Source organism: Onychomys torridus, chromosome 6 (assembly GCF_903995425.1).
Source record: "Onychomys torridus chromosome 6, mOncTor1.1, whole genome shotgun sequence".
Taxonomy (NCBI): domain Eukaryota; kingdom Metazoa; phylum Chordata; class Mammalia; order Rodentia; family Cricetidae; genus Onychomys; species Onychomys torridus.
Window position 1 is genome coordinate 55,487,893 of NC_050448.1, and position 9,781 is coordinate 55,497,673.

The 9,781-nt window shown below is 39.1% G+C and overlaps 1 pseudogene; it reads right to left on the minus strand.

Moving 5' to 3' along the window:
- Positions 1-8,858: 8,858 nt before the first annotated feature.
- Positions 8,859-9,511, minus strand: LOC118586167 (annotated as a pseudogene).
- Between the last annotated feature and the right edge of the window lie 270 nt (positions 9,512-9,781).

Genomic DNA, 9,781 nt, shown 5'->3' on the forward strand with positions numbered 1-9,781 from the left:
ATTACACTAATCTGAATATTAGTTGAGGTTCATGTTTTTAATTATTTTCATTTACCTACTACTGGCAGACATGTGGTGATAGTTTGTGCATGCTCTAACAAATAAAGCATGCCTGAAAATCAGAGGGCAAAGCCAGTCAGACACTAATTAGCCACAGAGGCCAAGCAGAGGTGGTACACACCTTTCATCCCAGCACTTAGGATCGAGGTTGAGGCAGGAAGTGATATGGCTGGGCAGAGAAAGAAATATAAGGTGGGAGGAGACAGGAGCTCAGTCCTTTCAGCTGAGGAGCTGGTGAGGTGAGAGGTGGCTGTGGCTTATTGCTTTGTCTCTCTGATCTTTCAGCATTTACCCCAATATCTGGCTCTGGGTTTTTATTAAGACCAATTAGAATCCATGCAACATAGGCACTTTTACTCTACATGGTAGCAGACTTTATTTTAAGTCACCAACCAGCTCCAAAATCATGACACAGAGTCTTCTTATTAGTTATGAATGCCCCATCTTACCTTATGTTTATCCCACTAGCTCTTATAACTTAACCTGTTTCTCTTCATCTATGTTTTGCCCCAGGGCTTTTTATCTTTCTTTCCTTCTGTATACCTTACTTTCATGGCTTCTCCTGTCAGTGTGTCTGTTGGCTGCCTGGCCGCTGGCTCTGGGTATGTCCCTCTCTTCCTCCTTCATTCTCTTCTCCTTCTCTCTGAAGCCTGGATTTCTCTTTCTACTTATTCTCTCTGCACACCATGCCCACCTATCCCTCTATTGCCTAGCTATTGGTCATTCAGCTTTTTATAAGATCAATCAGGTGCCTCAGGCAGGCAAGGTGAAACAAATGCAACACATCTTTATATAACTAAGCAAATGTAGCACAACAAATGTAACACATCTTTGCATAGGTAAAAATATATTCTACAACACTCAATGCCTTTAGTGTTACTAGAAATTTCATCATGGCATCAGGCCATATTTCTGAGATATTTGTTGCTGTTACAGCATCTTCCAAATTGGCATGCTTATCATTCCAACTGAGATCATGGAAGGTGCTGAAATTGCAAGAATCACTGTGTGGACTGTTTGGCTACATGCAGCAATCAATGAAAATTCCTTAGGCAGGGACAATCTTGTACTTGGATTATTTCCTGTGTCCCAGACTGACAGAGGTTGGGACAAATCTCTCCCACTCACATACCCCAAGTAAACACAAAGAGGCTTATATTAATTAAAACTGCTTAACAATTGTCTCAGGCTTACTAGTGACTAGCACTTGCACTTTAACTCAGACTATTTCTGTTAATCTATATGTCACCACATGTTCTGTAGTTTTAACAGTGTGTCATTGCATGCTGCTCCCTGGATGGGGGGCGGGGGGGGGGGTGCTGACGTCTCTTCTACCTGTCTCTCTCTTTGAATTTTTCTGCCTGCCTCTAAGCTGCCTTGCCATAGGCCAAGTGGCTTTATTTATCAACCAATCACAACAACACATACTTGCAGTGTACAAAAAGACATTCCCCCATCACTTCCCCTTTTCTGTCTACACAAAAGGAAGGTTTTAACTTTAACCTATTGAAATTACATATAACAAAACCATTATCAAGCAAGAATTGCAGTTACAATATATAGTTTATTTTTATTTTGTAAAATTAAAGAAAATATTCTATCTATCCTATATTTGTGAATCTAAGGTTTCATAGCTAATTTATCTTTCATTATAACCAAGGAAAATTATAATTATAACTAACTAGTCTTCAACTACATCAAAGACCTAAGAAGGATACAATATTACCTAAGTAAACAGGAAATACATTGTAAGCAACTTCCAAAAATAAAAGTCAAGTGTGTATGTTAATTCACTAGATGGTCATTATCATTTTACTGTGTTTTTTACATTGTAACATTATGCTAGGCCTGGGCAGTATCTTAGTTCCCAAAGTTCTTAAAGCCTCAAAAGCATGTGGGACTGAGTTTTATCCCTAAAATCCATGCCAAAAATTAAAACAAAAACAAAAACAAAGGATCTGGACATGGTGGCACATGCTTGCAACACCTGTACTACAAAAGTTAAGAGAAACAGGAGGCTCTTTTTTGGCTCAGTGGCCAGCCAGTCTACCCTACTGGGAAACATCACACAAAAGGTTTGAATCCAGTCACAATCCATGATGTAATCCAGCACACTGGGATTGACGTCTATGGGCTTTGCCTCAGTACATTCAAATAGCTACTTCTGGACTCCATTCCAGTTGGGATTAGGGGACTGTGGATCCACATCAATCATCCTGGAAGCTGAAGTTAAGGCTACAGTAAAATGAACATGGGAAATGGAAACAGTATTTTTGAAATACTTTCAAACTGTCTGACTTTAAAACTGAGGAAAATACAGTGGGTACCTGACCAGGCATGGTGCCTAGATAATGTTTATTGTGTCTCTGATGGAAAGACATTGGTATATATGATACACAGAGATCCAATAATACAGCTTTATTTCACTACCATGCAAAGGCAGACTGAAGATTATGACATGAAGAAGATTCTAGGAGTGAAGATAAATAATTAAAAAATAATCAAGTGATCTCATATATACATGATCTATTCATAAGGTGGTAAATATATATGGTCACCACATGAAATTCAATTTTAATTTTTGTTCCTTTTAAAATAGGAAAAAATTTAATGATTTTGACAAACTAGATAGTAGTTTGAAAACACTCATATTTAAGTAAAAAATTAAATGCACATATGCTATGTTTTTATGATAGAACAATTACTTAAAGAAAACCTGTCCAGCATTCAAACCAATTTAGATAATTTAGAGGTAATGCACAATTATTCCTAGAGGAATACCCATCCTCCTTGAAAGCTTACAACCTGAAAAGCAAGAAGAGACTGACTAGGGGGGTAACATTAATGTTTATTGACAGAGTATCTCTGATGAAAATTAGAGTAGTCACCAGTCTGACTACAGTAGATGACCAGTTCAGGTACCCTCTCTACTGTTAGGAGTCTCTTGGGGGTTTCACTGGCACTAGTTTCTCCCTAAGCCAGAAATGCACACCCATTAAGATATCTCTTTTTTATTCTCCCCTTCCGTCCAGCCCACAATCTGCCTCAGGAACTCATCCCACCCAACCCACTCCCTCAAGTTCCCATCCCTCCATCTCCCTAAGCACTGTTCCCAGTTTACCTGGGATATCTCTTCTATTTCCCCTTCCTAGAGAAATCCATTGATCACTCATTGGGCCCTCCTTTTTTATCTAGCCTCTCTGGGACTCTGGATTGTAGGTTTATTCCAAATATCCACTTATGAGTGAGTACATATATACCATATTTCATTCAGAATGATTTTTCCCAGTTCCATCCATTTGCCTTCAAATTTCATGAGTTTTTTTTTTTTTTTTTAACAGCTGAGTAATACTTCATTGTGCAAATGTACCATGTTTTCTTTATCCATTCTTCAGTTGAGGGGCATCTAGGTTGTTTCCAGGTTCTGGCTATGACAAGCAGTAATGCTGCTATGAACACAGTTGAGCAAGTATCCTTGTGGTATGATGGAGCATCCTTTGGATATATTCCCAAGATTGGTATAGCTAGGTCTTCAGGTAGATTGTTTCCCAATTTTCTGAGAAACCACCATATTGATTTCCAAACTGGTTGTACAAGTTTGCACTCCCACCATCAGTGGAGGAGTGTTCCCCTTATTCCACATCATCCTCTCTAGCACAAGCTGTCTTCAGTATTTTTGATCTTAGCCATTCTGACAGGTGTAAGAGGGCATCTCAGAGTCACTTTGATTTGCATTTCCCTCATGACTAAGGATGTTGAGCAATTCCATAAGTGTCTTTTGGTCATTTGAGATTCTTCTGTTGAGAATTCTCTGTTTAGATCTGTACCCCATTCTTTAATTGGATTATTTGGTATTTTGATGTCTAGTTTATTGAATTCCTTATATATTTCTGAGATCAGCCCCCTGTCAGATGTTGAGCTGGTGAAGATCTGATGGAAGCAGATACAGAGATCCACAGCCAAGCACAATGCTGAGCTCCTGGTGTCTTGCTGAAGAAAGAGATTGATTGTAAGAGTCAGGTGGGTCATGACAGGGGAACCCACAGAGACAGCTGACCTGAGCTCATGAGAGCTCATAGACTCTGGACCACTGGTAGGGAGCCTGCATGGGACTGACATAGGCCCTCTGCATGTGTGTGACAGTTGTGTAGTGAGATCAGGATTTGTCCCTGTCACTTAGCTAGCTTTTTGTTCCCTGTGCTAGATTACCTAGCCTAGGCTTAACCCGAGGGGAGGAGCTCAGTCCTGCCTCAACTTGATGGGCCATGCTTTGTTTAAGCCCACAGGAGGCCTGCCTCTTTCTGAATAGAGACAGATGGAGAAGTGGATAGGGAGGAAAGCAGATGAAAAGCAGTAGGGACTACATAAAGGGATGAGAGGGAGAAAGGGAAACTAGTGCATATGTAAAATAAATTAAAATATGTTACTTAAATAAAAATTTTAAAATGCAAAAAAAATAAATTTTCTTTTAAGACAACTTCATCTGCAATATTTTCATTGAGCTATATCATGCCTTAATGCTAAGTAAATTGAGTGAGTATTAAATTACCAAGAGAAAGTGTAAAACATACTTTGACTGGTTTTGACTAGTTAATATACCCATCCATATTATTTTCTTTAGGGCAAAAGAAAAAGCATGAGTGTAAAAAGTACTACGGTCATCTCATTGCTTCTACTATTTTGTCAAAGTTGGAGTGGCAGAAGAGAACAAAGAAAGGATTGTGTATATGGCATGAAACTTGGCTTGATGGATAAAGGTCTATTAGCTTTATAGAAATAGCTGTGTAGGTAGATTCAGGAGAACTGAACTATGTCCACATAAAAAGCAGTGGTGAATGGTGCCTTTCCAAACATCAGTGCCTGCAGAACCCAGCTCAGCAAGCCAGGGAATCTGCAGGGGAGTGGGGAGATCAATGTCATTATCCAGAAGGCATTACTGAAATAGATTTTAAATCCTTTGATGTAATTGCTTGCTGAGCTTGCCATTACAGCCGCTCTATCCTTCTGACTGATTGAGGACCTTTAATAGCTCAAGTTTTACTGAGACTGCCAACATACTCATGTTAGAATCCTAAAATGAGACAGATGTTTGATGTTTAATTTAACTAATATGGCACATCATGAGTCAACAAAACACATTTTGTGTTAATGCCCAAAAAACAGGTGAGGGACAGCAAAACATGCAGAGTTAATCTCACTGTCTCAGCAGACAAGCGTTTGCTCTTAGGAATATTAACACCAGTTCTGATTTGAAAACCCTGCAGCATTTTTCCTGCCCTTGAGGAAAGCAGACTTATTCCACTGAAGCATTCAGGACAGAACTCAATGAATAAATTAGCAGTGCATAAAATCCTCAAGTGAAGTATAAGAAACATTGGGCAGGCACACTCGTGAGCATGTGTGTGTGTGTGTGTGTGTGTGTGTGTGTGTGTGTGTGTGTGATAGGCACTATATGCTGTACTATTTCTTGACAAATTCTTGCACTTTGGGATTCTCTCTCTCATTTTCTTTATACACCACCCCAGAAGAGCAGGCATCTTGCAATATACATCTAGATTCTGTCTTGCTGAGGACTGATTTACCCAAAGCCAAAGAACTCTATTCACCATGCTTACATTATAACTGTGGCTCACATTTAAAAAAAAAAAAAAAAAAACAACCCACAACTACATAACTAGAGAAAGGAAAAAAGGAATCTCCTTCTCCAAAAGAAAACAGTGGTTGTGCAATCTTTCCTTTTTTCATTTTGAGATTATACTATAATTGCAATATTTTTCCTTTCTTTTTTCTCCCTCCAAACCCTACCAAATACTTCTTGGTGCTCTCTTTCAAATCCACAGTCACCATTTTTATTGTTATTGCATGTATATGTGTACACACACACACACACACACATATGCTTAGTCTGTAGAGGGTTACTTGTATGTATGTTTTCAGGGATGACCATTTCATTTTTAAAAATATTGTGGCTCAGATTGTTGTCTTGTCCAAATACTATCAATGTCTTATTTTTCTTTTTTTTAAAGATATTTTAAATTCATCCTTCTCTCATACAATACATCCTGACCACAGCATCACTATTCTCAGTACCCCCCCCCCTTCTCCCCAGATCCACTCCTCCTCTGTTTGACTCCAGAAAAGAACCAGGGATATCAACTGAACACAGCATAACAAGTTACAATAAGATGAGGCACAAACCCTCATATCATAGCTGGATGAGACAACCCAGTAGGAGGGGAAGGGTCCCTAGAGCAGGCAAAAGATTCAGAGACACCTCCAGACTCACTGTTAGGAGTCCCACAAGAACACCAAGCTAGACAATCATAACTTATAGGCAGAGAGGACCTAGCACAGATCATGCAGGCTTTGTGACTGCTCCTTCATTCTCTTTGAGTACCTGTGGGGCCTGCCTAGTTGATTCTGTATGGCCTGTTCCCCTGGAGCCCTCTACCCGTCTGGTTCTGACAACCCTTCCTCCTCTTCTTCCTCATTAGCTTAGTGGTAGAGCATCAGTCTCATTTCCTTAATTTTAAGGGGAAAGGGGAAAGGATTTCTCTTGTTGCTTTCTCTAATTTTGAGAAATGGGTGAACTATTTCCTCCTTTGTACTGGTGATTTCCTTGTTCATTATTGACTTCTTCCTATGCTGGATCAAACCTGGGACCTTGTTCATAGGAGGCAAGCATTCTAAAACAGAGCTAAATTTCCAGCTTTGAAATAATTCTTACTGTGATTTTTTTAACTTACATAAGACTACTTCATGCCCTTGTTTTTTGTTTTGTTTTGTTTTTTGTTGTTGTTTTGTCCTAAGAATTATAGCTAACACTGGTAACTGTGACAGTGCATTGACGGCAGAAACAGATATCCACAGAATTAGAAAGGTTTCAGATTTGTATCAGTGATATCAACCAACATGCGGTGAAGCCCTGTGTTCCAAGTCCTCAGAGTACACCCTAACCAATACTAGATTTTCACCTTCACAGCAACTTGCAATAAAAGGGGAGGAACTCTTGTTGCCTCATTGAATAAACAAAGCCTAGAGAATGATAGGGACTTAATTTTAACGATATTCAATTGTTAGGTAATTAAATCTAGATCACTAGGGCTAGGACAATTAGGACTAACCTAGTTATTCAGTTTCCAACTTCCAAAGGTTAAACTGCCCCATGTGGTCAAAGGCTTGGATTCATGAGCTTTGGGGACAGTCCTAGCTTCAGTCAAATAAAGCACCCTCTGTCAGGCAGAATACACTAAAGGCTTAGATAATATTTGAAGGAGTTGGCCAAAAGCTAATTTATCTTTGAATGCTCAGAGTTTAGATGACCTAAGCCAACATGTGGATTCATGGAATTGGTAACTGGAATTGGTCTGCCTGACATATTTCTAACTATGTTTTCAACATTCACATTTCATTATAAGTGCCATAAGTTTACAGTGATGGAACATTCTCCTGCTATGCCTGACAGACATGCCTGAAATTTTAATAGCTCAGAAACCAGTGATGGAGATAAGATGAATCAGGAAAACAATTTGAACAGGAAATGGGTACAAACAGAATAAGAACATTCCTCAGTGTAAGTCTTGTCTGTTATTTTTATAATTTTAAATAATAAATAATTTTACGTGTGAACCTAATGAATTCTCACCTCATTTGTTTAAAATCCTGATTATATCCCTTTTCCTCTTTTAAAGATTTGATGTTTTCAACATTCTAATTAGCAATATCCTTAATTAAATCAACTTAGCTATATTTATGACACCTCATATGACACATTTTATTTTCCAAGGTCACTAACATCAACAGTTTTGTCAAATGTACACCAAATCCCATAGTACCACACTTCCTCTGCTCTGGCCTCCATTATACCAGCCTCTGCTAATAGTCTCCTAGCATTCTCAACTTCTGGTATCTTTTTTTCTTTTTCCCAAAACATTGCACACTGCCATAATTTTGATATAGCTGCACTTTAAGCTTGCTAATTACTACTGGGATTAACTTTTTAACATAAATCAACGCAAGGTTTTGTGTTCTAAGTATACTGCTTATCATCACTCATGGCTAAGTGGTTAACTGCAGTTGTTTGAATTGTTTTAACCTGCAATTTATTACAAAGATTCAGTAAAATGTCAGCTGAAAGCTAACAGAGCTGACAGGGTATGGTATTAAAGATTGTTCATCTTCTTGCCTTGCAGTTAATGCCAGTCATAAGCACTGGGTTTCATCTCCCTAAAAATTTATATTTAACCACTAATGTAATGGATGACATCTGGAAACAGTGGGGTGAGAGGTAATTATGGTTAGATAAGGTCACAAGAGTAAGACACTGGTCTGAGCATGATGATATCCTTGGATAAGCGTGTCTTCACATGATCTCTCTCTCTCTCTCTCTCTCTCTCTCTCTCTCTCTCTCTCTCACTCACTCCCTCTCAGTGTGTGTGTGTGTGTGTGTGTGTGTGTGTGTGTGTGTGTGTGTCTGTTTCTCTCCCCTTGTCTCTGTCTTTCTCCTCTCTTCTCTGGCTTTTCTTCTCTCTTCTTGCAACATAATGACACAGTAAGTAAGAGAGTAGCCTTTGCAAGTCACAAACATGGCTTTGACCACAACCCAATCATGCTGGCAACTTGAGCTCAGATTTCTAACCCTCAGGTTGGGGAGGAAACACTCATTTATTGAATCATGCTGAGTGATCCTTTCCCCACTTTAAACACAAGGCCAAGGAAACTGATTCCCCAGAGCAATACTAGCACAGAAAGAGGAAGCTCCACAAATGGTGGTCTTCTCCCGGTACAGAGAGGATGAACTACAACTCCTCAAAGCTTCCTGATAGGTTTGTGCACCAAACAAACTCCCAGCACCATGTGTTGGGATCCAGTCATGTTTTCAGAGCATTCCAAGCTTTGACCTTGTGATCCTGGGTGTAGACCTTAATCCCTCGAACTGTGTTGTCCTCAGGCAGGTAGGCTTCTTGATCAATCCAAACATCAACATCTCGGTTTGCTGCCAATTTTATAAAAGGAATTGCTAAATTTCACTTTTAGAAAGGATAGTCATGAGGAGCTCTGAAAGCTGATACAAACCCTAGAAGATCAGCCCATCCAGCAGCATTTGGTACCTGGTTGTATCTTTTACCCCCATGCTGAGTCTCTGTTCTGCCTCATAAGGTTAAATCTTGCTCTGGGTATTTTGAATCTTGCTTTCTTCTTCAAACAGGACATTAGAATTATCTTCTATTGCACAATGTGTTTTTCTTTCTGTATAGTACTCCATAATCTTCAGTCTTTTTTTTTTCTGTACAAAACAAACTTTCTCCATATTGAACTCTTCTGCCTGTGCTTCTGTTTCTTCTGCTTTCTTATTGGCTTCATGTTTAATGAATGCCATCATGTGATTGGTCTGCTTTTGTATGTCCATATCACTGAGAGTACTGCAGAAAGCAATGCTAGGTTGGGGCATTTAACTTGAGTTTGGGTAGAAGAAGCATCAGAGTAAATGGGAAGGAAAATCCCAAGAAGGACTTGGTTTCCTTTACTTTATAACCCTACTTATTCTGTCCGCCAGTTGACCAAGCAGCCCAGGTCTTCTCAACTTCTCAGTCATATACATCCATATATATATATCCACATATATATAAGAATATCTTGTATTCTTTATTTTATTAATTAAATTTGCTTACTTATTTTACATCCCAACTGCAGTTTCCCCTCCCTTTTCTCCTATTCCTTC